At 37.2% G+C, this 26,518-nt stretch overlaps 1 long non-coding RNA gene across 1 annotated transcript in view; it reads left to right on the forward strand.

The window, feature by feature from the left end:
- Positions 1–26,021, forward strand: part of LOC131424147 (uncharacterized) — a 28,994-nt gene extending 2,973 nt beyond the window's left edge. The window contains exons 2-3 of the long non-coding RNA XR_009226722.1: positions 16,437–16,512; positions 20,828–26,021. This is a non-coding gene — a long non-coding RNA (uncharacterized LOC131424147). The remainder of the gene's footprint in view (positions 1–16,436; positions 16,513–20,827) is intronic.
- Positions 26,022–26,518: the final 497 nt, after the last annotated feature.

The following is a 26,518-nucleotide window of genomic DNA, read 5'->3' on the forward strand; positions in this document are numbered from 1 at the left end:
ATTTAGGAAAATTGGCTCTTACAGATTTGCATTTACAGATAGAGTAAATGGTTGTTTTCTGCAGTTACAAGTAGTTAAATCAGGAATGAAGGATTTTACCAAAGTGGTACCAGGGACTTGAATAGGTTAGAAACTTGAATAGGTCACTGGGAGCAGCCTACACTCCCCTTCAACAGTTATCTGGAAGTAGTTAAATTAAGGGTCAGAAACTTGAGTGCTTATAGGTCCATGTTAGTGATGAGTGAAGTGAGCCCTAAGAGGGGTATAGTGATGTTGACAAGCCATACCCTAACAGAAGGCTATTGCCTTTTGAGATTTTGGTTTTTGCCTCCCATCAAAAGGAATCTGAAATCTGTATTTCTGCTTTGGTAACTGCGATGGCTTAAATGTATCTCCCCAATGTTCATGTTAGATATTTAATCCCCTTGCAGCAGTGTTGGGAAATGGGGACTTTAAAGAGGTAATTAGACCATGAGGGCACTACCCTCATGAAAAGATTAATGCTATTATTTCAGGAGTGTGTTTCTTATAAAGATTGAGTTTGGCAGCTTCCTTCGCTTTATCACCCATAAGATGCCTTCCACTGTGTTATGACACAGCAAGAAATCCTGTACCAGATGCCAGCCACTTGATCTTGAAATTTCCATCCTCCAAAACAATGGTAAATAATTTGTTCTTTATAAATTACTCATTCTCTGGTATTATGTTAGAGCAGCACAAAACAGACTAAGACAGTAAATCATTCTTGTCTGCAGGATTTATTTGACCTGTGGGCTGTCATTTTGTAATTTTTAACTTTAGAGGCTATATATGGTTTAGTTGCATGTTGTCTTCAAAGACATGAGGAAACCTTTTATTACTGTTTCTTTCACATAGTCAAGCCTCTTCTGTGTTTGTGAAGACAGGATCTACTCAAAGCATTTGGAAGATTCCAACACTTGTTCCTCATACTCTGTCTACCCAAACACTTTTCTTGCTTAATATTCCTACTACTTCCTGTTCGCTGCATACCAAATTGGTCAGCCTCTGAGCTACTGTAATGGCCCAGTCTTCTTTAGCTGCACAGGACCTTCAGATATACATGTGACCAAAGCATTTCTGACCATTCTATTTGCATATGCACTCTTCTTGTTCTCTCCAAACATAGAAGAGGATGTCAGGGTTAAGTGTCTTAGAGGTTGTCTTGATAGAAGTGAAAAGGAAAGCAATGGTAGACTGAAGGAGATTGTTTAATTATTCTGCATTCATTGCTCCCTAGTAGTACCTCAATTTCCAGGTCAACTGGATGCTTGGTTCTTATCAGTTTTCAAGCCTGGTTTTCAACCTTTCAAGCATATGCAAGTCTTGCAAGATCCTTCCAATAAATATCCTTTGGTCAGTTCTCATTATTTGCATGAAATTTAAGAACTATAAATGATACAGAAGTCCAGAAAGTTTAAGTGATTTTCTTATTTCCTTAAAGTAACTGAGAAACGAACCCAGAACAGACACATAGTTATAATACAACAGCATTCTTTCATTTTGATAAATATATTAGTTACCAGTTACCCTAAGATTATTCTTATAATATTCTTAGATTATTCCTATGCCTTTAGTCAACTTAGCAAATTCTTTGGATCTTAAAAAATATCCAAGAAAATCATGTCACTCAATCTTCATTATTCTAAAATAAGAAATATTCTTTTTTTAAATTAAGTTATATTCTTACTACAAGGATGACTATTTGCAAGTTAGTAGATCAATAAAACCCCTGGAGTACATTGATGAAGAACAGACAAATTAACTAGTGAAGATATCCATACAGCCTAGTGTTCAGAAGGAGGGTATTATGGTGTAGATATGAAGTAACCAAAAAAAAAAAAAAAAAAAAAAAAACTCTTGTATTAATACAGGCAGTGAAATGATTCAATTATGAGAGCCATAACCTAGTTAGTCCCTCCTAGTTTGAATGGGTTGCTAACTGGGTGGTAACTACAGGCAGGTGGCATGTGGCTAGATATGTCACAGAAAGCATGCCCTGGAAGGTTTCATCTTCCTGGCAGCTCCTCACCCCTACCCCATCTGCTTGATCACCACCAAGAATGGAGCAGTGCCCATTGTCCACACTCTTTTTCCATGATGTTCTTCCTCACCTTAGGCACAGAACAATGGAGTTGGCCCACCATGGACTGAACTTCTGAAACCTTCAGCCCCAAATGAACTTTTCCTCCTCTTTGTGGTTCTTGTCAGGTTTTTTGGTCACAGTGGCCAAAAGCTGGCAAACAGAAATTGGTACCAAGAATGGGGTTGTTTCTGTGACTAACTTGACCATGTGCTTTAGAAGCCTTTGGAACTGATTTGCAGGAGGAGTTTGGAAAGGTTTGGAGATGCAAGCTAGAAAAGCTTTAGAATGTTGTAAGCAGAGTTTAATGGGTGGTTCTCGTGGGAAATCAGAAGATCAGAATGCTTTTGAGGTTTCAGAGGGGAATGAGGATTCTATTAGGAATTGGACTATGGGCCATTCATGTTATATTCTGGTAAAGAACTTGTCTACATTATGTCTATGTCCTGAAGCTTTCTCTGAGGCTAAATTTAAAGGTGATGAGCTAACTAATATGGTGGAAGAAATTTCAAGGCAGTGTAACATTCAGGCATGGATATTGCTGGCAGCAGTTAGCCAGGTTTATTGTGAAAATCAGAAGCAGAAAGCAGAGAAAGGATTTTTAAAACTTGCAGTTTAGAAAAAAAAAAAAAAGTACATGTAAAATTGGAACCAAGGAATATGTGGTAGTTAAGGAGATTACAACCATAAAAGAAATGCTAAGCACTTTACACAGAGATAATAGAAAATATGCTTTCAAGAACACATTCATTGCAAGTTCAAGGACATAAAAGAAAAAACTCCTTTAAAACAAGACCATGGGGCATGGCTCATGCAGGGGGGTCTAGGAAGTAGTTTCACTATGCTCAGTCACAAAGGCACTTAGGCCACTGCAGTAAAGGCCCAAGGATGCCCGGCTACTTACTACCCAAGCTGATAGCAGAGCTTGGTATCATCTACATGTGCTGGCTCTGCAGGAATGAAGTATGCTGAAGTTAGGGGTTCATGGAGGCTTCCACTGAGATATCAAATGATAGCCTGGGAGGTGCAGAAGGGTTGGAATCCCTGTGGGCTGCCCCTATGAGGGAAATGCATGAATTGTGAAGGTACAACTGAAGCTGAAATGGAGACCCCAAGAATTAAGAAATGTCAGCAACATAGACTGTCTGCAAAGGAAAGTTGCTGGTTGTGGAGAGAACCAGGCTAAGAGAGAGACCATGAGCATTGTAACCAACAAGGCCAAGGGGGTGGGATTTCCCAAGCACTTTGGAGAGCACATCTTGTTGCCAGGTGTCTCTGATGCTATAGAGGCATCATGGGACCTATTTGCCCAGCTGAGTTGGGGTCTTGTTTTAGTCCCATCTCTTCTTTTTATTCCCCTGTTCCTCCTTTTTAGAATAGGAATATTTGCTCTGTGCCATTGTATACTGGGTATTTGTAAATTACTTTTCATTTTTATAGGAACATATAGCCAGGAATTTGCCTTGAGTCTCAGGTAAGACTTTGGACATGGACTTTTGGCCAATGTTGAAACTGTTAAGACTATGAGACTCTTGGAGATGGACTGAATGCATTTTACATTGTGAGATGGACATGAGTTTTGGGGGGCCAGGCATGGAAGTTATGCTTTTGATATAAGGTGCCCCCAAAAGCTACTGTCTGTCTCCTGTATAATATGGGAGCTTAAATGATTCGATTATGAGAGCCATAGGTTGGTAGCTATAGGCTGGTAGGGTATGGCTGGAGGAGGTGGGTTGCAGGGGGTATGCTTTAAAAGGTTTATCTTCTCTGTTCCCCCTTCCTTTCTCTCTCTCTTTGTCTTTCCTGGCTGCCATGAGCAGAGTAGTACTCCTCAACCACACCCTTCCTCCATGATGTTCTCCCTCATCTTGGGACAGAACAATGAAGTCAGCCCACCATGGACTGAACCTCTGAAATTGTGAACCCAAAATATACTTTTCATACTCTAAGTTGTTCTTATTAGGTATTTTGATCACAATGGAAAGAAGCTGACTAAAACAGAAGGGCTGTGAATCCTGGCTTCTCTCTTCCCAAGTTTTCTGATCTTAGACAAATAACTTAGTATACAGAGAACACTGATTTTTGAATCAAGGGGCTTGAGTGTGAACTCTTCCACTTACTCTGTTTCTTCATCTGTAAAATTGACAGAAAAACAATAGGGTTGTTATAAAGCTTGAATTGATTTTAAAAACATTATAAATTATAGAATGATTAGAAGGAATATGGCTTAATTCTAGAGTAATGACTGTTGTTCATTACCTACTCATACAGACTTAAACCTCCAAAACCTGTCCTCTTCATAGACATTATCTTGGGGCTTGTGTGTTTACTCTTTTAAAGCAACCACTGTGCAAAATAATTTTAGAAGTTCTCCTCCATGTTTGCCTGCCTTTAATTCTTTTTTCATTGGTAGCAGATTTTGACACTTTATAAGTAGATTTGATTTTTGGAATAGTCATAATAATTTCTTAGGTCAAAGTAGCATAAATAAAATGATTGATTTATGAGGGCCATGATTTTTTATCAAAAGCTTTGTGACAATAAATAAAGCTGATTTTCATATGTGACTTATAAACTGCCATCCATGGTTTTAAATTGAAATTTGATGGCAACATCCTTGAGTACTATGGATCGAATATCTGTGTCTCTGCCAAATTTGTCTGTTGAGATCCTAACCTCCAAGGTGATGATATTAGGAGAAGGAGCACTATTGGCTCTTCCCATATGAATGATATTAGTACCATTATGCAAGAGGACCCACACACACGACACACACACACACACACACACACACACACACACACACACATCTCCCTTATTTTATTTTATTTCACACATCTAAGTTTTAAATACAGGGCCCCATACAAGGTAGGGAAGTGTTCCACCACTGAGTTCCCCCACTCCTAGTCTCTTCTTAGGTTTTATTTTGAGACCGGGTCTCTCTAAATTGCCCAGGCTGGCCTTGAACTTATCCTAACACCTCCAGCCTCCTGAGCAGCTGGGATTACTGGCATGTGCCACCACATCAGCCTCCATGCCCTTTTCATCGTGTGAAGATACAATGAGAAGATGGCCATTTATGAGCAAGGAAGCAGGACCTCACCAGACATGGAATCTGCCTGCACTCTGATATTAGACTTTACATCCTCCAGAACTGTATGAAATACATTTCTGTTGTTTGTTGTAATTGTTGTTGTTTGTTTCTTTGTAAGTCTATAATACTTTGTTGTAGGGCTGGGGATATAGCTCAGTTGATAGAGTGCTTGCCTCCCATGCACAAGGCCCTGGATTTACTCCCCAGGACCACAAAAAAATAAAATGAAATACTTTGTTGTAGCAGCCTGAACAGACTAAGACACTAAGATTAAAAAAATTCACTATATTTTGAATTTCAATTGAATATATTATAGCATGATAGTATCTGTATAATGTTTGAAATGAGCCGAGAGTCTATGGGATAAAACCCCAGTCACTTCCCTCCTACAAGAATGAATAGTTACTTAAAATGTGACTCAATTTGAAAGAAAATAAAAGACACACACACACACACACAAATATATCTCATTTCATATAGGAAACCAAATTTCCAGTGTACAATAAAATCTATTTTCCTTGTTGTGACCTGCAAAGCCCTCCATGTTGTGGTGCTCACCTCCCTCTGCAGTCTATTTAGGGTCTCCTCTTCTCCTTGATGCCTTTTTGCTGCTGTTTACAACACCAGACGATTCCCACCTGCATATTCTCCCTGGACTCCCCCTTCTCCATCATCTCTTATTGTTGAGTCAATTGCATCCTCAGAGAATCCTTTCCAGGCCACCCAGTCTGAAATGGCCTGCCTTACTCTCCCGTCACCATATTTTAATTCTCTAGGGGAAATGTCTTATTTATTTACTGGTTTATTTATTTATTGTCTATTTCTCCCAGCTACAAAATATACTCACCAGAATTTGGAGAGATTTGAATTTATATTTAGTATAAGTATTCAATAAATATTTATTGAATAAATGAATCAAATAAAATTAAAACTATAAATGTGTCAGAAGAAAATGTAGCTCAGGTGCACTTTACCACTAATTACATTCCCAGTCCTTTTTTATTTTTCATTTTGAGACAGGATCTCACTAAACTGCTAAGGCTGTCCTTATAATGTTTGTATAAGCTCAAGGTGAGGAAGAATTTGAGTAAAAGAAGAAACCCATAGTCACTAATGACAAGATTTGGTTGCATAAACAATTAAATTTATACTATCCAAAGATTTTTTTTTTTTAGTTACAGAAGAAAGCATTCAAAGAGAAAAATTATCCAAGGCTGATAAGTGTATGGGAAAATGGAAAAAACAATCATTGCTTAATGTGTAAAATTATCATACCCTCGTGGAAAGTTTTCCATCAGGACCTATTAAAATATAAAAAAACATATGTTAGAATTAGGAATTCCATTTGGTAAATCCTGTAAAAATAAAAATATTGATGTTGAAGAGAAAAGATTTTGACCATAAAGAATTATTTTAAAATCAGAATATTTAGAAATATACCCTTGGTTCCAAGTGCTACTAAGACCAGGTAACTCTCAGGACTTCTCTTAAATCAGAAGAAAACAAGGCTAGATCTTGAGGGGCAGTTAACAGTCTATTCCATATATATTTTTTAACATAGACAGTTACAGAGTTTAGAATGATACTTATGCTTTCTCTTTAGTGCTGGGATTTTATTTAGGTACCAATGTACCCAGCTAAGAGACTATATTTCTTAAATCTCCTATATAGCTGAGTATGATACATGGTTAAATTATGGCCAATGAGATATAAGTATAAGTAACTGGATGTAACCTATAGAATATATCTGTAAAGAAGGCTGATTTACTTCGAAGAGCCATTGTGCTTTTGCCCTCCACCCTTTCTTCCTGCCTGGAAGCACAGATAAGGTGTTATTGTCTTTCTTATTAAAATGAATATATATTGATTTTGTAACTTAAAAGATCTAATGAAGTATCATCGGAAATTGCTGAGAACTTGCACAGACTGAAAAGTCAATGCAAATGCCATAATATAAACATAGGATAATTCATTCTAAGCAAGTGTTGTTTCAGGGTAGACCACTAATAAGTATTAATATCTAAATATAATAATCAGATTTGAGAGGGAACACACAAACAGTGTGACTTTCTTTAATTGTAGATGAACTGAAAGTCATGCATTCATATGGTGACCTTGACTTGCCGGTTTGGAGAGAGAATATTTCAGGAAGTGGTTCTTTGATTTTTTTTCCCCCTACAGTTTTGTACTGGGAATTGAGCCTAGGTGCACTTTACCACTAAGCTACATTCTCAGTACTTTTTATTTTCATTTTGAGACAGGATCTCACTAAACTGCTAAGGCTGTCCTTAAACTTGCAACCCTCCTGCCTCACCTTCCCAAATTGCTGGGATTATATGCATGCACCCCCATGCCCAGCTCTTAATTATTTTTTAAATAAAAGGGACTCAGAGGCTGAGGCAGGAAGATTGCAAGTTCAAGGCCAACAATTTAGCAAGACCCTGTTCAAAGTAAAAATTAAAAAGACTATAGATGTAGCTCAATGGTAAAGTGCCCCTGGGTTCAAATCCCAGGGCCAAAATAAAAGATAAAAAGAAGTGCTTTCTTAGTTCTTTGAGATTACAGTGTGGCCCAATGTATTCATTTCGTTTAGTGTGACACAACATATGTTGATCTTATTAAAACTAGTTCTGTTTTCCTAGCAGCTTGGATTTTTAAATATTTTAAATATTCATTGCTTTTTTCCCACTTCTGTCTCAGCTATTGCTATTCTCTTCAAAATACATATTTAAAGAATGTTCAGTCTTCTCATCTTAATCTAAAACCATGCAATTAGTTCCAATCTGATGAGAAGAAATGGATTGTGAGTGCAACTTTTTTTGAAACATTTATTTTCATCTTTTGATAATTTGACAACTTGTGGCAGTTCTAATATTTCTGGAACAATTCTCCCAATTATAGAAGAAGCTATTAGTGACAATATGATAAATTAAAATTATTTGATTACTTTGAATTTATCCAAAATGATGTTGATTAAATTTTCTCCACCTTTCTTTCCCCCGCCTAGCCCCTGATGCACAGCCTGTGTCATGACTATATTTATGTCCAAGGAGTGATGATCCTTAAATAGCAGCTAATTGATCTAATAGAATATCAGTTAGATATTCTGGAATATTTCAAGGAATAATAATTTTGCAAATGGGACATAATAGTTCCCTGTCTTGGCAAATAAGGAGACTGGAGTACAGAAAAGTGACTTAAGATCTCACAACAAACTAGTGAAATATTTCTACTTAAATATATCTCCAGCGTTTCATAGAAGGTAGAAGCTTACATTGAAAAATTCACTCAGTACTTCTGGAAAATATTAAATTCAATGATGTTACCAAATCTGGCATGTTGTCTTAGACCTGTGTTTAGGAATGTTAAGGAGAGTATCTTTCTCGGTGCTCCCAACAATGATGGAGGGACTAACCCTCATTAGCTGACTTGGATGGGATGTCCTTCCTGATCAACTAAGTCTAGTTGGACAAGCTTAGATCATAAGCCCCACCCTTACCACCATCCCTACCAAAAGGACCACAAGTACAGAAGAAGGGGAGGGAGGTCACAAAAATAAGATAATTGTTTATACCCAAAGAGAAACAATGAATGTAAGGTAAGCAAAAACAAAAGAAGTCTATTAAAAATTCCATTTACTTCATTAGAAAAAAACAAAAACAACACCAAGGAAGAGGATACTGCAAACGGAGAAAACAGAAATGTACAGAACAAAATGGTTGACTTAAAAAAAATGTTGTATTATGTGTGTACTGTATTATATCATTGGCCCATAAATGAACACAAAAGAAAAAGAAAAACATTGGAGATTTGCCAAACATTGCATTAATCTAAATGTTTAATGAGTCCATCAGTCCAGTACTGGGAAAAGCAGTAATTACCTTTTTTCCAGCAGCATTTGTGTATTTTGATTTCTGTGTCATCTCAAATGTTGATGAGCTTGTGCTAGTTATACTTCATAGTATTTTATTGGAAGGTATATAATTATTCAGCTCATAAAGAGAAATGACCTCATATACAACCAATTCTTTATCATAGTGTAACTAGCACTCTGCTCATTCATTTATCCATTTATTCATTCATTTATTTGTTATGTGCCAGTTATGACTCAGGAACAGGGTGGACACTTAGATTAAGGAGATGAGTAATTTGCAGCCCCACCCCTGGAAGAAGTCAAAGTGCAGTAAGGAAAACAGACAAGTAAAAACTAAAGTACACCATGAGCAGGGATTCCTACAGTACTTTAGAAGCAGGAGATGACTCTGCTGAGAAATGAGGAAAGGCTTCAAAAAGGCAGCTTACAGAATGCTTTCCATCATGGGAAAGGAGGTGAAAGGCAATTCAGGAAAGAATGACACGTGGAATGGCAAGAGCCCTGGGTCTTTAAGAAAGGAGTGACAACTCTGACTATGTTATAGGGCATATGCAGTGAAAGAGTCACATGAAACCTGTGTGCTAAATCTGAACTTCAGCTTGTAGTTCCAAAACCCTAGTCCCCCAAGTAGAACCAGGCTGCTAGTTAAGAGCCATCTGGAGAACTTGTTAAAAATACAGATTGCCCAGGCCCCACTTCTGAAATTTTGGTTCAGGAAGAATCACATAAAGAAATTTTCCTATTGATTCTGGGCACATCCAAGTTTGAGAACCATCGTGTGTGGGGGAGCAATAAGGATCCATCATAGCATACTGGGAAAGAGAATAACATATTTTGGAAAGAGAATTCTTTTGCCAGTGGAAAGTTGCATTGGAGCAAGTCAAAGCAGGAGATGGAGAGACCTGATAAGAGACCATATGATAGAACACATCAGAAGTGGTGAGCTCCTGCATCACAGTGGGGAGAGGGGGCCTGAGGAGGAGGTGAATGTTTAGGCATTTCTGAGAAATGAGAAATGAAATCCACAGGACTAGATGAGGTCTTTGATGTGGGAAGTGAAGCAGGCTGGAGTCTAGTTTGTAAAAGGTGCCCTTGAGAACTGGAAGTTGTAAGCAGAGGTGTGGCTGTGTGTACAGCAGCAAGGTGTTAGCTCAAGGTGGGGGTCTGAGTTGGAGCTTGCCATGGGGCGAGGCTGAGGTTTGGGACTGGGCTAGCCAAGATCTGGAGGCTCAGATCTGGGAACTCTGGAGCCTGGAGACTTACTGATCATGGCTCATCTGGGAAGACCTCTGGTTTGTAATACTCATGGATCCCTACCAATAGTCACTCTGCAGTTAGGTTTCTGTCTAATTTATATAACTCCCTGAAGCCAGGTACTATGTTTTAAATGGTTCCTAATGCCTAGCCTAGTTCCTGCACATATTTAATGCTCATTAACAATTTTTAAGTGAATGTATTTTATTAATTGCCTCAATAATTACAACTAAAACAGACCCATTATATCTGAATACTTCTTTGGTCTATTTTTTTGTGATAATTATATAAATTTGTGTTTCTGTAATTCTACATGCTTCCATTATTATTTTCCAAAATGCACATTTTTGTGATAGATAAAAGAGCAAGCAAAATGCATTTATTTCTTCCAAACATTAATTACTGCAAGATGACTGTGTAATTAGTGAAATAGGCATCTCCTACAGGTTTTAATTTAGATTTCACCAAAAAGTGCTTGATTAATAAAGAAATTATTTTTAAAACCTTCAATTGAATTAATTAAAGATGAGGAATAATTTTCAATTCAGTTATCCAAATAAGCTTATATGGATCCAGAGAGATTATTTTTAAATAGTGTTATGATCACTTCTGAAGTATCTAGTTTACTCTCATGGTGCTACACAAGCACCAAAGCAGTCAATACCATGAATGATAAATAATATTGGGAAGAAAATGTAAGGCAGATTTTTAAGTTAATCACTCTTTGTATATGTTTCAGTTCTATTGATAGAGTAAATGATTGCTTCTTTGTTTATTCCCCATTATCTTTGACTTCCTTGTACGTAGGTGCCCTCTGAATACCAGACAGGAACATCCTATTTATTGTGATTTCAAGTCAACAGAAAATTTTAAAAGCTATAACTTTTCTTTATAATTTCCTCTCATGAGAAAGGGCAGTGGTGCAAGTAAGGAAGCTAGTATCAGCCATTCCAAATTACTATTTACAAGCAGATATGGGAGTTTAGATCCCCCCCACAAAAGAAGTGTAAAATGGCAAGATTATTGGCAAAAACTAAGAAAAAAATTTTTCTCATCTTTTTTGGATTCCCATATCATACATTTTAGGCTAGTTATGATTTTTTACATAAGAGTAATATAAAAGCCTGCTGACTTTGTTACTTCCCTGTGTATGTTGACATTAAATTTCTTTGATATAGCTTAATTATCCTGAAAATCTGTAGCTTTCCGTTTCCTCTTATCTCCAGGAGACTATTTTAAACTTCTCTACTTATATGATGTGTACCTGTAGTCCCATAGATTGACCTCACTGCTGCTTATGAACGTCTGCCTTGTATGCAATGGCCACCACATGTCAATGGCCTTGCCTAGCCATTAGTTTTGGCTTCTCTGACCTGCTTTGACCCAACACCACACTAACTAACTTAATGGCCTGGTCATTTGCCTGTGTGCTCCCAGATCCATCCATGCTTTGCCCTTTCCATGCTGTCTGTATAGCATACAGTTGATTCCTGCTAGCTCTATTTTCTAAGCACATTTCCCATACCCCAAAGGAATCAAGCCAATGAAAGATAAAAGTTGACCTTGGGAGAAAACAATATATGCCCCTCACCTATCCCTACCAACCTATTCCTCTCCACACTGTAGTTTGATTTTGGCAGCTTCTTCACAGGCTGACTTCGCTCTGCATTTGTGGCTGAGGATTCTGTTAATGCATGCTTCAGAGATGTCTTCAGCCCTATAAATGGATGGTAGAGGCTTGCTACTATTGCTGTCATCTGAAGTGACCCCTTCTTTCTCAGTTTGACTTTTCAGCTCTTCCAGCACCTTTGTATCTTGTTCCTGATATTAAATGCCCTCAACTGAACACCTGCTGTAGTCTCTGATTTCTGAAAGGACCCCATCTCAGATACTGAGGTGATGGCACCTGGCCAATTGTTAGGCAAAGAGCAAAATAATAATCATAATGACAAAATGTAGGGCTGGGGATGTGGCTCAAGTGGTAGCGCACTCGCCTGGCATGTGTGCAGCCCGGGTTCAATCCTCAGCACCACATACAAACAAAGATGTTGTGTCCGCCGAAAACTAAAAAATAAATATAAAAAAAAAATAATGACAAAATGTAGGTTTTGCAAGGCTTGTATCCCATAATGTTCAGTGAAGGCATAACATTACTAATGAACATGTCATTGAAAACAGAACAAAGGAGACAGAACCATTTGTATTTTATTTAAAACCACTTTCATTTACTTCTTATTTTCATTCTTTAGCAATCTCCCCTCAGTAGAAGAATCATGGGAAATGGAACAGAATGTACAAAGAATGATGCCCACACTGAGCCCCAATAGTACCAAGTGGAGTTGCTTTTACAAAAGAAAAAATGTCATCATCACTAGAATAAGTTAAAAAAAATCCATTCCACACTGCTGGTTCTCTAGGACCCCTACTGTCTTCCCACCAGAAATTCTCTCTTGTTCCCTCTGCATTAACTTGATCTTTCCATGACACAAAGGCATGTAAAAAATCAAATAACGTAGTCAAGTCATGTAACAAGTTAAGCTTACTATAAGGAAGAGTCCAGGACAGTTTTCACTGGCCTAAATTGCCCAGAAATGACCTGTGCTTTGAAAAAAACCTATGCTTTATATAAGATTGAGGGTACTGTTTCATGACCTGGGGCAGAGTTTGGTTCATCATGTCTAATTTCTCTACCAATCCTTTCTGATATTGTTAAAATGGGATAGAACTATCCTTTAACAAGACCATGTGTTAGACTGCTTGGACTGCTCTAACAAAGTATCACAAACTAATGACTTAAGCAACACAAATTTATTGTTTGACAATTTGAGAGCCTAGAGGTCTGAACTCAAGATAGGATCTGTCCTCTCCGAAGACTATGAAGGGGAATCTTTCCATGCTTTTTTCCCAGCTTCTGCAGGTTGGCTGGCAATCTTTGGTGTTCGTAGACTGCCACTGTATCACCCATCTCTGCTTTTATCTTCACCTGTCATTCTCCCTGTGGGTGTGTCCATACCATATTCAAATTTCCCTTTAGGAAATTCAGGTGCAGTATTATACACCGGTAGTCCCAGCACTTGGGAGTCTGAGGCACGACAATTACATGAACCCAGGATTTTGAGACCAACCTGGGAAACACAATGAAAAGTTGTCTCAAAAAAAAAAAAAAAAATCCCTTGGGCTGGGATTGTGGCTCAGTGGTAGAGCGCTTGGCTAGCATGCATGAAGCACTGGGTTCGATCCACAGCACCACATAGAAGTAAACAAAATAAAGATATAAAAAATATTTTTTAAAAAATCCCCTTGTCATAAGGATGCCAGTCACATTAGATTAGTGCCCATCCTAATGACCTCTTTTTAACTTGATTTCTTCAGTAAATATGCTATCATCTCCAAATAAAGTCACAATTGGAGGTACAGGGGTTAGGATTTCATCACATCCTTTTGGGGGCACACAACTCAGTCCATGACCAGCCATTTATACAAATAAACTCACTATTTCTGAACCCTTTTTTTTCCATATCCGTCTATCCACTTTTCTCCACCATGTGCTTTGGCAGATCTATGGTCAGGAAAATATATGGTGTACTCATTCACACTGAGATATAAATGACCAAAGCTGCCTTTGTGTATTTATGACATACAATGGTCCACAAGACTATAAAGCAATGATATGAAAGTCATAATTTTTAATATGTCATCCCTCCTAAAAATGTCTGAATTTTAACAAATCATAAGGAATGATACTTATTCCTTACTATAACATAAATGGTAGCAAATTGGGGGTTATGAGTAAAAACTTACTAAGAAATCCTTGATTGTCATTGCAATTACATAAAAACTGCCTTTTCTTTTAATTGCAAAATAAATTTGATCATATGATGATATACACTCATAATTTTCTCTCTCTCTCTTTTTGAGCTAGAAGTTGAACTCACAATGTCATACATGAAGCACACACTCTACCACTGAGCAAGACCCCCAACTCCTGCTCTTTATTTTTTTGAGATGGAATCTCACCATGTTGCCCAGGCTGGTCTCAAGCCTCTGGGCACAAGCCATCCTCTTGCCTCAGCCTCATGGGTAGCTGGTACTACAGGTGCATGTCACCACACCCTGTACACTCAGAATACTCTATTAAATACTACATAAATCTGTTCTTTAACACTAACAAAATAGACAAATATTCATGAAGGGAATGCAAACATGGTAGCTACTGACATCATTAGTATTATTTCATCAGTGATTCAGAAACTATTAAATAAGCAAACTATTGAAACCACACAAACCAAGAACAGCTTCCTTTCAGATCCATGTCCTTCAGAAATGCAATTAGGAGTCATATTTACACACAGTATCTAATTTTTTTAATCTCAAGAATGTAGAATATGATAACACAATTACCATCTTTAAGAAAAATTTAAATCAAATGGACGTAAGAACTGAAAAGCATAACTTGAAAAACTTGACTTCATGTGCTATGATCTTAAAACATAGTCATTTTTCATTTTTCATGGGAGTTATATTCTTTTTTTTATATTGATTAGTTGTAGTTGGACACATTATCTTTATTTCATTCTTATGTGATGCTGAGGATCGAACCCAGGGCCTCACACGTGCTAGGCAAGCGCTCTACCACTGAGCCACAATCCCAGCCCCTCATGGGAGTTATATTCTATAGTCACTTTGAATACTGAATCAGCACATTCTGAACCATTTATTTAAGGAACATACACGGTTAAGTTCCTGCAAGCTTCTGGTCACATTTTTATTAATCAAGTACATAGTCTTGTTTTCTGTGTTTCTGTTTACAGATGCTTCATTTAAAATATATTATCAATTCATTAACATTGATATCACAGCTGATAGCACTGTAATTCATGCCTAAATGATACTTATGTAACATATATTTTCTCCATAAGACCCATCAAAACCTTCAGGTGGTTAGGATCACTAGACAGCACTTAGTACTGTGGTTAGGGGCCACATTAAACAATAAAATTACCATCAAAAAGAACAAAAACCTGAAAAATATGGCACTTCTATAAGTATCAAAAAAGTACACTAATCTACAGTGAAGGCTAAAACAAGGAGGCAAACTGTACTCTTGTTCATACTCAGCCATAAACACATGTGATCAGCAATTCAAACTTTTTCCTACTCTGCACATATCCTCAAAAGATTGAAAGGTGATGCAGGCATTGATTTGGGGTTACAAATAAATTTTAGAGTAGGAGTATTCACAAATACTGAACCACAAATAATGAGGTGTACTTCACCCTGACTTTTATTGCCCATATGACAAAAAAGTGGGGGGGTGTCTTTATTTTCCTGGTAAAATACGTTATTTACATTTACAGTTCATATTTGTGATGTGAGACTTCAAGGAATGTTAGATAAGTATAATTAATATCCAAACCCTGATCTTGGACAGAGGGACTGGATTTCTATATGTCTCAGTTCATTATTCATAAAGTAACAGTCTTGGAACATATCTTTATCCATATATCTATATCTATACCCACATGGGTTTTTAAAATCTATTTTTAGGACTTAGAGAACAACTCTCACATTTAAATAAACTAAATGTCAGGGAAATAGATAAGAAATAGTACTCCGTGAAGATATAGGATAGCCTTATTATCGGATTATTTTACTATTTTTTAAATATTTATTTTTTAGCTTTAGGTGGAAACAATACCTTTTATCTTATTTTTATATGGTGCTGAGGATCGAATCCAGTGCCTCATGCATGCCAGGCAAGTGCGCTACTACTTGAGCCATATCCCCAGCCCTTACTATTTTTTTTTCACATTTTGATTTTTCAACCATGAGAATGTATTAAAAATAACTCAAGTATAAGAGGAATATGGAGGGGGAGGGGACAAAGGGAAAAGGAAGGAGAAAAAGAAAAAGAACTCCTATCAGGCATTTCATGTTCTATATGATAGAGGGCAGATATTTTAAACGTGGTTTTATATACTATACTATACTATATATACTATATATAGTATCTATATACTATACTATATAACCACTAACTCAAAAAAGTTTCCATATTTGCATATTGTATAAATAAGTCCTTATATTTATATTCTTTTTTTTTTATATTTTAGTTTTCGGTGGACACAGCATCTTTATTTTATTTGTATGTGGTGCTGAGGATCGAACCCAGCGTCCCGCGCATGCCAGGTGAGCGCGCTACCGCTTGAGCCACATCTCCAGCCCTATATTTATATTCTTACAAACTGTGTCCTTATTAAGCATTTAATGAATAACAGGGACAGTTGCTAGTATATTATTCTTTTTTTTTTTTCTTATTCCCATGACAGTTGCTAGTATATTTTTTTTCCTTATTCTCATGGACTATCAGTGGACCCACCATGAAGTGCCAATATTAAACCATTTATACTTACAAAAAATGTCTATGTCTTGTGGTTGACCTAATATTAATGTCCTCATTTTAATGATGAGGAGAAAAGCTGAGACTGCCCACTGACACATGCAGTTGGCAAAGAGACTTTTGACCTGAACCTAGAGTTCCTGATTTCACTGAGTAGTAGGTGTAAATTTCAGACTATAAAAGTAAACACATGATCCAGGCACGGCATGGTGGTGCATGCCTGAAATCCCAGGTATTTTGGAGGCTGAGGCAGGAGCATCACAAGTTCAAGGTCAGCCTGAAAAATTTACTGTAGACCCTTTCTGGAAATCTGATGAACAGGGCTGAGGATGTGGCTCCATGATAGAGCATCTACCTGCCTGGCAGGTGGGGAGGCCATGGATTCAGTAACCAGTACCACACACAAAAAAAGCAAATGCATAACTTTCTTTTTCTAAAATGCCACCACATGGTAGAAACTTGACATCAATTAACTTGAGATTTTCTCCCCTCACCACTTCCCACACAATCCAGAATATTTAGGTGGTGCCTCTGGCCCACACCTGGTTCTTCCCAGGTGTTCCTTGTTCTCCCCAGGTGCTTCTTATTGTCAGGCAATCGAGGTCTACCTTATAGACCATCTTTTCTGAAACTGCTAAGGCTCTCCTGGATCCAGACAATTGTCTAGTCTCAGGAAGGAGAGAAATCTGGCTCTGATTTACTGTTGTATTCCACAAACTTTGAGTCCCTTCAAGGCATTGTCTTTAAATTCCAGAATCTTAATTTTGGGTTTTTTAAATACTCTTCTCTGAGATGCTTCTTTGCTATGGTTTCAAAGTTTATTTTGACATGCAAAAAAAAAAAAAGAATCAGGAATCTGTGTTTTCTTTTGTTCTTTCCTTGAGGCACTAAAGCAATAAAGGGAAAATAACTAGTCATTGGAATAGTGAGAACGAGGGGAGGGGAAAAAAATAACAGGAAGGAGTCTAGGGACAGAGGAGGAAAACAATAGTTAATGTTCAAAACACTGTCCTGCCACATACATTCGCTGTTCTTTTCTTAATACAGCTTCTCAAGTAATTCTCAAACTTGAAAGTGTCTAAGAAATTGTTTGAGGTTAAAATGCATAGTCCTCATTTTATTTGGAGAATCCTACATTGGACTAGTGGAAACAGGCTAATATATAAGGTTATGTTAATGTCCATATGTGAACAAGTCCAAGGTGAAGTCAGAGTTTGCAATCTTATAAAAGAGAAGGAAATATTTCAGGCAGCTGAACCAGAAATTTTTTCCTCATTTTTTTAATTGGCACATTACAGTTGTACATAATGGTGGGATTTGTTCTTACATATTTGTACATTCACACAATATAGCAATATAATTTGACCAGTATCACTCTCCAGCACTTCCCCCTCCCTCCCTTCCTCCTACCTCCAAATCCCTTTCCTCTCTTCTACTGTTCTCCTTTGATTTTCATGAGACAACCCCACCTTTCTTTTCCTTTTTCCTCTCTAGCTTCCACACATGAGAGAAAACATACAACCCTTGACCTTTTGAGTTTGGTTTATTTTGCTTAACATAATGATCTCAAGTTCCATCCATTTTCCTGAAAATGGCATAATTTAATTTTTCTTTATGACTGAATAAAATTCCATTGTATACGTATATCACATTTTCTTCAAACATTCATCCATTGATAGGCACCTAGGCTGGTTCCATAGTTTGGCTATTGTGACTTGTACTGCTATACACAAGTGCATGCATATATCACTATAGTGTGATGACTTTAATTCTTTAGGATAAATACCAAAGAGAGTAATTGCTGGATCATATGGTGATTCTATGCCTAGTCTTCTGAGGAATATCCATACTGATCTCTATAGGTGGTTGTACTAATTTACCATCCACCAACAGTGTAGAAGAGTATTCCTTTTCTCCACATTTCTCCCAGCATTTTTTGTTTTCTTTCCTCCCTTCCTTTCTTTCTCTTCTCTTACCTCTCCTCTTCTCTCTCTCTCTTTGATACTGGGGATTGAACCCAGGGATGCTTTACCTCTGAACTACATCACCAGTCCTTTTATTTTTATTGTGAAACAAGGTCACGTTTAGTTGCTGAGTCTGGCCTTGAACTTGCAATCCTCCTCCCTTAGGCTCTAAAGCCACTGAATTACAGGCATGCACCACCATGCCTGGGTTATTATTGTTTATATTCTTTTTTTAAATATTTTTTTTGTTTTAGGTGGACACAATATTTTTATTTATTTATTTTTATGTGGTGCTGAGGATCGAACCCAGTGCCAGGCCAGCATGCTACCACTTGAGCCACATCTCCAGCCCCTTGTTTATATTCTTGATGACTGCCATTCTGACTAGAATGAAATGAAATCTCAGTGTAGCATTTCCCTAATTGCTACTAATTTCTAATATTTCTTTTTTCATATATGAAACTGAAATTTATTTTTCCACCAAGAATTGAATTAACAATCTAGCCCTGTTGAAATAGCAAAGCCCATTGGAACTATAGTTCTGTGTCCAGTTTGCTTGGCCTGTAGTAGCAGATTCAGATGTGGTGCTAGGCCATTTGTAACCAGACTCTTGTGAGTCAGAGTTCCGTCAAAATGGCCTGACAGCTGAGTGTTATGATGCATGTCTGCAGTCCTAGCTACTCAGGAGGCTGAGGTAGCAAGATTGCTTGAGCCTAAGAGTTCAAGGCTAGCCTAAACAACATAGGGAGAAAAACAAAACAAAAATGGCCTGGCAGATCAAAGGAGAGTCAAGCAAACTGTAGTGCCATGCTACATGCAGATTGCAAAGGAGAGGAAGGAACTGGGGAAACAGTATAATTAGAATCATTTTAAGCTCTCTAGTGGGAGGAACAGCAAAATATTCTATATTTGGAATGTCCTGGCAACTTGAAGTTCTAAGGTGGTAGTAGGGGTAAGGGAACAAAGAGAAGGGAAGAATAAAAGAAGGCTCAGACATCCAAGGGGAGGAATTTGATCAGATAGCTTAACCAATCAAAGAAACTGTTCTAGACAAAAGAATAGTAAAACATCTCTCCTAAGTAGTACAAGGAGAAATATGATGTAAGAGAAAAAAAAAATGAGAGAATGTGGAGAAGGGTTTGCCAGGGCAGACAGAACTAAGATGGAAATAGATTGAATACCTGTAGGAGATGAAATAAAAATTGTTTTGTTTTTTTTTTTGGGGGGGGTAAAAAATATTTCACAAGTATAAAATCTCTAGGCATGCTATTAATGTTTGATTTAGATTATACAGCTTTTACGTTTGCCATATATCTTTCTTAAAAAAAAAAAAAAAAAAAAAAAAAACTTAAAAGGGCTACCTATCCAGCCCTTTCCTGGACACAGTTCCTTGAAGGATTATGGAGCCTCATATAGTCTCAGAGAATTTCCTCTTCTGGAGTCTAATTTTGCTCTTTACCTGATCCTGCCAAACTGAGAAAATAAACATGAGTTGTTTCTTCCATACGGAATAACTCTCAAAACCACTCTAGTTCTTAACAAAGAGGCAAAAATAGCAATGTTTGAAGTTTTTCTGGTAAAAGCTTTCTTCTTATACAAATAATCCTTCCCAGTTGTATAGCACTTTATACTTTTAAAAATACTTTCAGATGCATTACCTTATTTGAATTTCAGTGAATTCTAGCCATAAAAGGAATTTTCTATATTATGGGTTTTTATGTACTGCTTTTTCTGCTATCAAAACCAATAAAATGTTTGACATGGATAATTGGTTTCTTAAAACCTCAATACTCTCAACCTTTCACTGTTTTCTCTTTAGTTTTCCCCTTTCTCTATTTATAACTAGAGAGCATTTTATGCTATTGCTCAGTTTTCTTGATTCTGCCAAAATTACTCAGCTGAGTAACATCCCAAGACCTAGAAAAAGTTTCCGTGGTGATAAATATCTGGCCTTCTATGTTAAAGCTGTCCTGGTCATTCACTGGTAGTTGGAGATTAACTGTGGGCTGAAGCTGTGGAAGGCCATTAGGGGCTATCAACCACTTTAAAAGCCAGACTAAGGCTTGGATTCAAACCCTGGATTTATCATTTTTTTTTAATTATTATTATTATTTTTTAATATTTACTTTTTTTTTTTTAGTTTTCAGCGGACACAACATCTTTGTTTGTATGTGGTGCTGAGAATCGAACCCGGGCCGCACGCATGCCAGGCGAGCATGCTACCGCTTGAGCCACATCCCCAGCCCCTGGATTTATCATTTAATAGCTATGTGGTGTCCTCTGTAAATGATGACATCCACTTGTCCTCACTTGTAAAGTTTCTAGGTGCAGGAGAGTTCCTGTCTTACAGTGGGCATTGAATGAGTTTTATGTCTCACAGAAGGAAGACTGTTGAAGAGAAGAGTCACCCACAGTTTAGGAGATAAGGACTGGACTATATCTTCTTGATGGAAGTAGAAATGGGAACTTCTTAAACTCTGGGGCCCTTGTATGCCCTGCTAAACTCTGACCAGCCACCACACCTGCCAAAACCAGACAACCTTCTGAAAATAAAATAGACAACACACTTGGGCTAGTCATAAGGCACCTGCACACCAAAAATCCCAAGTTATCCTCAGCTGTGCACAGCAGATGGCCCCAATTAGCCCCAGAATTATGCAACAGCAAACCCAAACATTGCTAGCCAATTAACATCACTCAGGCATTTTACTTTCCTAAAATATGGGATAGAGAGTTTTGAGTGCTTTGGCTTATAGAAAACAAAAACAAAAACCATACCCCTTTTCTGTAAACCTCACTGGAGAGTGTTTTCTAGACCTTTACCTATTTCTGAGCTAGGTTCTCCACTTGGCAATAAAGCTTTTCCACTCAGTCTCAATCTTAGGTCTCTAATACTCATTATTTTTCTTTAACAGCAAACAGAAAGAAGTCATTTCTTAGTCTTGGCAGAAGACATGGCAATTATTCCCCTATGGGAGAAAATAAAAGAAAGCCCCAGTGAACTTGCCATGATAGCTATTGATGCTTTGCATAAAAGAGAACAAAACTATAAGAACAGTCACAAGGTTGGAATAAGTTGCTTCAACAGGACAATCAATCTCTCTGACTAGCCTGATTCAGTGTCAGAGAAGCTATACTGAGTATTTACATTGGCCAAAACTGCATTAGAAGCCAAAAAAATGAAAATGAGTAAAACATGGTCCATATCCTAAGGGCTTCAACACCTCATGGGAGCTGGGCATGGTGGTGCACACCTCTAGAATCCCAGTGATCCTAGAGGTTGAGGCAGGAGGATTGCAAGTTCGAGGCCAATTTGGTGACTTTGTGAGAACTTGTCTCAAAATAAAATATAAAAAGGGCTGAAGGAATAGCTCAGTGGGTAGGGTGCCCTTGGGTTCAATCTCCAGTACTGTCAGAATAAACAACAACAACAACAAAAATGCCTAAAGGGAAAAGATAAACACATAATGTAACACATCATGATATTGGTTGATACTGAAAAAGACCCAAAATGAAAAGTACTCCGGAGGAGTACTCTGGTGAGTGGTCAATTCTAACTGTGGAATAAAAGAGAAGACTTCACACAGGGGAAATACTGATGTTAATTAGGACCTTCATGTTGGTTCTAGCAAGTAGTTATTATGTGAAAATGAAACAAATTATGGAGTTTACTGACAATTCAAATTTATCCTAATTCTTCTATTTTTATTAATCTTTTAAATTTGTACATAAATATTTATTTCACAAATATGTATTTATATATGTTATCTATACCCAGGTTTATGGATGTGTGTGAATTTATGTATATATAAAATAAATTTATGTATTCATATATGTATATGAAATACTATGCTTTTGTAACTTGTTTCTGCTTCTCTGGTATAGGTTCAAGTGCTTAAATGCTTGAAGCTGTTTTTTCTGCTATGTATTGTAGATACGCATGGTGATTTCTTTTGCATAAACTAAAACTTGGATCACTCTCCATTATACACTCATGAACTGTATAATGTCATTTTGGTCAACAATAGGCTGTATATGATGGTGGCTATTCCATAGCCTATCTGTGTATAGGATACACCAGCTAAGTTTGTGTAAGTATATTCTACGATGTTTGCACAATGACAAAATTACCTGCTGACAAACATATTCCTATTTTTAAGTGACTACATATATTTGTATATGCATGTATACTTCCTTTTACATGAATTCTAATACTACCTTCCTTTCTTCTTTTGCAAGACTTCCATCTTCATTTTCCACTCTGTATTTTCTTTATCATGCTTGTCTTATAGTTTGCCTGCATCAACCATTTTGAGACTTGGCAACGTGCACCAGGATCCCTGGAAAAGAGAGCACTGGAGAGGCCCAGAGTTGTAATCTTTCATATAACCCTGCTCCTACTTTTAAGTCTTCATGCAGTTCAGCAACTTGCAAATAGGTTTGCACTTTGAAAAGTGCTTCTGTCTTTACTGAACAGAGGTGGTTTATGTGTAGCACTGCTCTCTTGTTAGCCCTTAGGAGCATTTTTGTTTAATAATATATTTGCTGGAGCTCTCTGCTTCAACCTTTCTAATGTTGTCCCTTCTTCAACTGTCTCTGGGTCAAGATGATCCAAAAAGAAAGGATTTATCCTGTTCCCTTTACTTTACCAGGAAGAAAGTTCCAAGTAATGTCACCTGAAAAGGTTCCCTGATTAGGACAAAGACTATTTTCTGCACTATTCCAGGAAGCACCCTTCCCAGCTACTGAGATTAAGTCACAGAAATTTACTTATTCATCATTACAAGCCCACTCTTGAGTAGTGGAGCAGCCCTGTTGGAAGCTTGCCTCAAGTCCCTTCTATTATATAGGCCACAAAAGCACTTTTCAAACTGTAATGCATCATACAAGTACAGGATATTATTGCAATTATAATAGAAACTGCAACCCATTAATAAGCAAGTCTTCCCAGGGTGTGGTGGTGCATGCCTGCAGTTCCAGCTACTGAGGAGGCTAAGGTAGGAGAATGGTTTGAGTGCATGATTTCAAGACAAGCCTGGGAAACATGGTAAGACCCCCATCTTAAAAAAAAAAAAAAAAATTGAAGAATAAGTCTTTGTGCACAGGTCACATCCATCCCTTTTTCCTTTAGCACCATATATATGAATGACTCTGGGCCTAATTTATTCTAGGTACATATGTGTTTTGATTATCATCTAGCATTTATATCATTTATAAATATCTTCAGATTTAAAGGGGAAAAAAAATCCCGTGAACAGATTTGCCTACCTACCTCTGTAGAGCTAAAACATACACTAGTAATTTACAAGAAATAAGAACTAATTCTGTCAAATCAACTGGCTCCTAAAGGTAATTTCCAAATCCTCCATGTTTACCTTTTCTCCTTTAAATTTTCATATTCTAATTTTTCCTTGTCATCTCCTTCCCATTTAGGCTGAAAATACTTGTTATTCTTATGGCAGTATAAGGCATATGACACAATATCAAATGGTAATATTCACTAATTAATGGAATTATATCAATGAAACTGTTGAATTTTAAGTGTGGCATACCAAATTGTATATTACACTATGATTAAAACAAAGTAAACATCGTATATGTACTCCCCAGCGCCCCCCCACACCGTGTGTGTGTGTGTGTGTGTGTGTGTGTGTGTGTGTGGAGTTGGGGGGCAGATACAATTGAGAAGGAATATACAGAAACAAAAGAATTATTATACAGCAATATAGGAATTATCAGTGACTTAAAAAAAATCCCTTGTAAAAAATTTAAGTCTGGCTGGGAATGTAGCTCAATATAAAGCACTTGCCTAGCACAAGTGAGGCCTTGGGTTCCATCCCCAGTACAGCCCCCACCTCAAAAATAAAGTCTATTTAATAAGAAAGAAAATGGATGCCTTTGGGTTTATATGTTTATGCCACTGAGCTTCCTTCCCTCTGCCTCCCATCTTCTACCTTTGCACTTTCTTTTGTGATTCTTGCCCCTCCCCTCACCAAGTGTTTGAATGTAAGAAGCCATCTGCTTCTGTTATTTATCCTGACCACACATTCTGCATAAGCGACAAGTGGGGTCAGTATCCAAATCCTGGTTGCTTCTTCCTGTGTGTTTCTTCTCTGAAGTGTGATCTGCACAGTTAAGCACTGTAGATGAGCCTTGAGTCACATTCCCTGATTGTCTCCTTCAAGCTCCCTCATCAGTGTGACAAGGAAACTGAAAGACAATATCCTTCTCACCTTCAGCCTTTCACTTATTTGCACAGATGGCCCAATCTGAAATCCGTCCTGGGGCAGAATTAAAAACAGTTTTCCTAATCCCTTTCTTTGGTGTGTCCCCTAATTCCCCTTTAACCACAAAATTATTCTCTTTGCCCCTTTACAGTATACTTTGTGCCTTGTGAGTCATGCTTCAGGAAATTTTTTTTGCTTGCTTTGCAGTAAGCTTAAAAAACCCAAGAATTTAAAAATATTAGTGCTTCTCAATTCCCAATGGCTTCCATTTTAGTTTTGAAAATGCCATTGTTAATATATCATGTTTATGTAGGCAAAAGTATGCCAAAATATAAAATCTTGTGATAGAACGATAACTACTGAGTTAACAAGGGAGGCTATAATATAATGATAAACATTGCAATAAAAGAAAGTCTGTAATATACTAGGTGTTAATGGATTAAAAATATTTAAGAGGAGCAAATATGTTATAATAAGAAGAATTTAAAAAGTTGAGTGATCTGTGGATATGTGTTCCTTTGTCAATTTCTACTGTTTGTATGCCTGTGTTTTTTCACAATTTTTAAAAGATTTCATTGTTAAAATTTCCTATTGCGTTTTGCTGACCATTTGAACTATTTTACATATACTATTGAAATCTTGCAGAAAAATAGCAATGAGATAAGTTTGAAGGTGAAAGGAGAGAGAATCTTTACAAAGTGGGGAGTTGTGGGAGACAAGTTGCAGTTAACAGAACAGTTAAACTAAACAAAGGTAGATAAATTACAGAAGTTACAAAGAAGAACTAAAGTGAGTTACCTAAACAATAGAGGAACTAAAAGTGAGACACCCATCCTGGGAGGGAGGAGGGTGTAAGTGAACTAAGCTCTCATCTAACAGAATAGGAAGGAAGTCCACAGATCAGATAAAGTCTGATAAATAAAGAAGTGGCAATATGACTGTATTATTTAGAGATAGGGAAGTAACCACCCAGAAGAATTTTTTAAAATGTAACTGTTAAAAAGTTAGACTTTCTCTAGAGTTTTAGTGGAAGGCAAAATGATGTTGTAGAAACAAGACATAGCAGCAAAGCATCCTTACATTCCACAATAAACTCTTCAACCTGAACTACATTTTTGTTGTTGGTTTTTTTGTTTTGTTTTGTTTTTTGTTTTTTGGTACCAGGTATTGAGTCCAGAGGGGCTTAACCACTGAGCCACATCCCCAACCCTTTTTTATATTTTATTTAGAGACAGGGCCTCACTAAGTTGCTGAGGCTGACTGTGAACTCTCGATCCTGCCTCAACCTCCTGAGCCACTGGGATTACAAGTGTGTGCCACCACGTGTGACCTGAACTACATTTGATTACAAAAAAATATATATATATATATTTAAAGGGGAGTGTGTAGCTCAGTTGTAGAGTGATTGCTTACCATTTATGAGGCTATGGGTTCAATCCCCAGCAGTGGAGGGGGGAGGAAATAGATATATATCAATAATGCAATAGTAAGGCTGTTAAACCCAAGAAATAAAATACTCCTCTCTTTAATACTCCAGCCTAATTATTTTTCACTTCTTGAGCTATTTTGCATGCACTATGATAAGTTATATACCTCTTCATCTT

The sequence above is a fragment of the Marmota monax genome, unplaced genomic scaffold, assembly GCF_021218885.2.
Source record: "Marmota monax isolate L192 unplaced genomic scaffold, Marmota_monax_Labrador192_F-V1.1 WCK01_AAM20220418_F8-fsc00154, whole genome shotgun sequence".
NCBI classification, from domain to species: Eukaryota; Metazoa; Chordata; class Mammalia; order Rodentia; family Sciuridae; genus Marmota; species Marmota monax.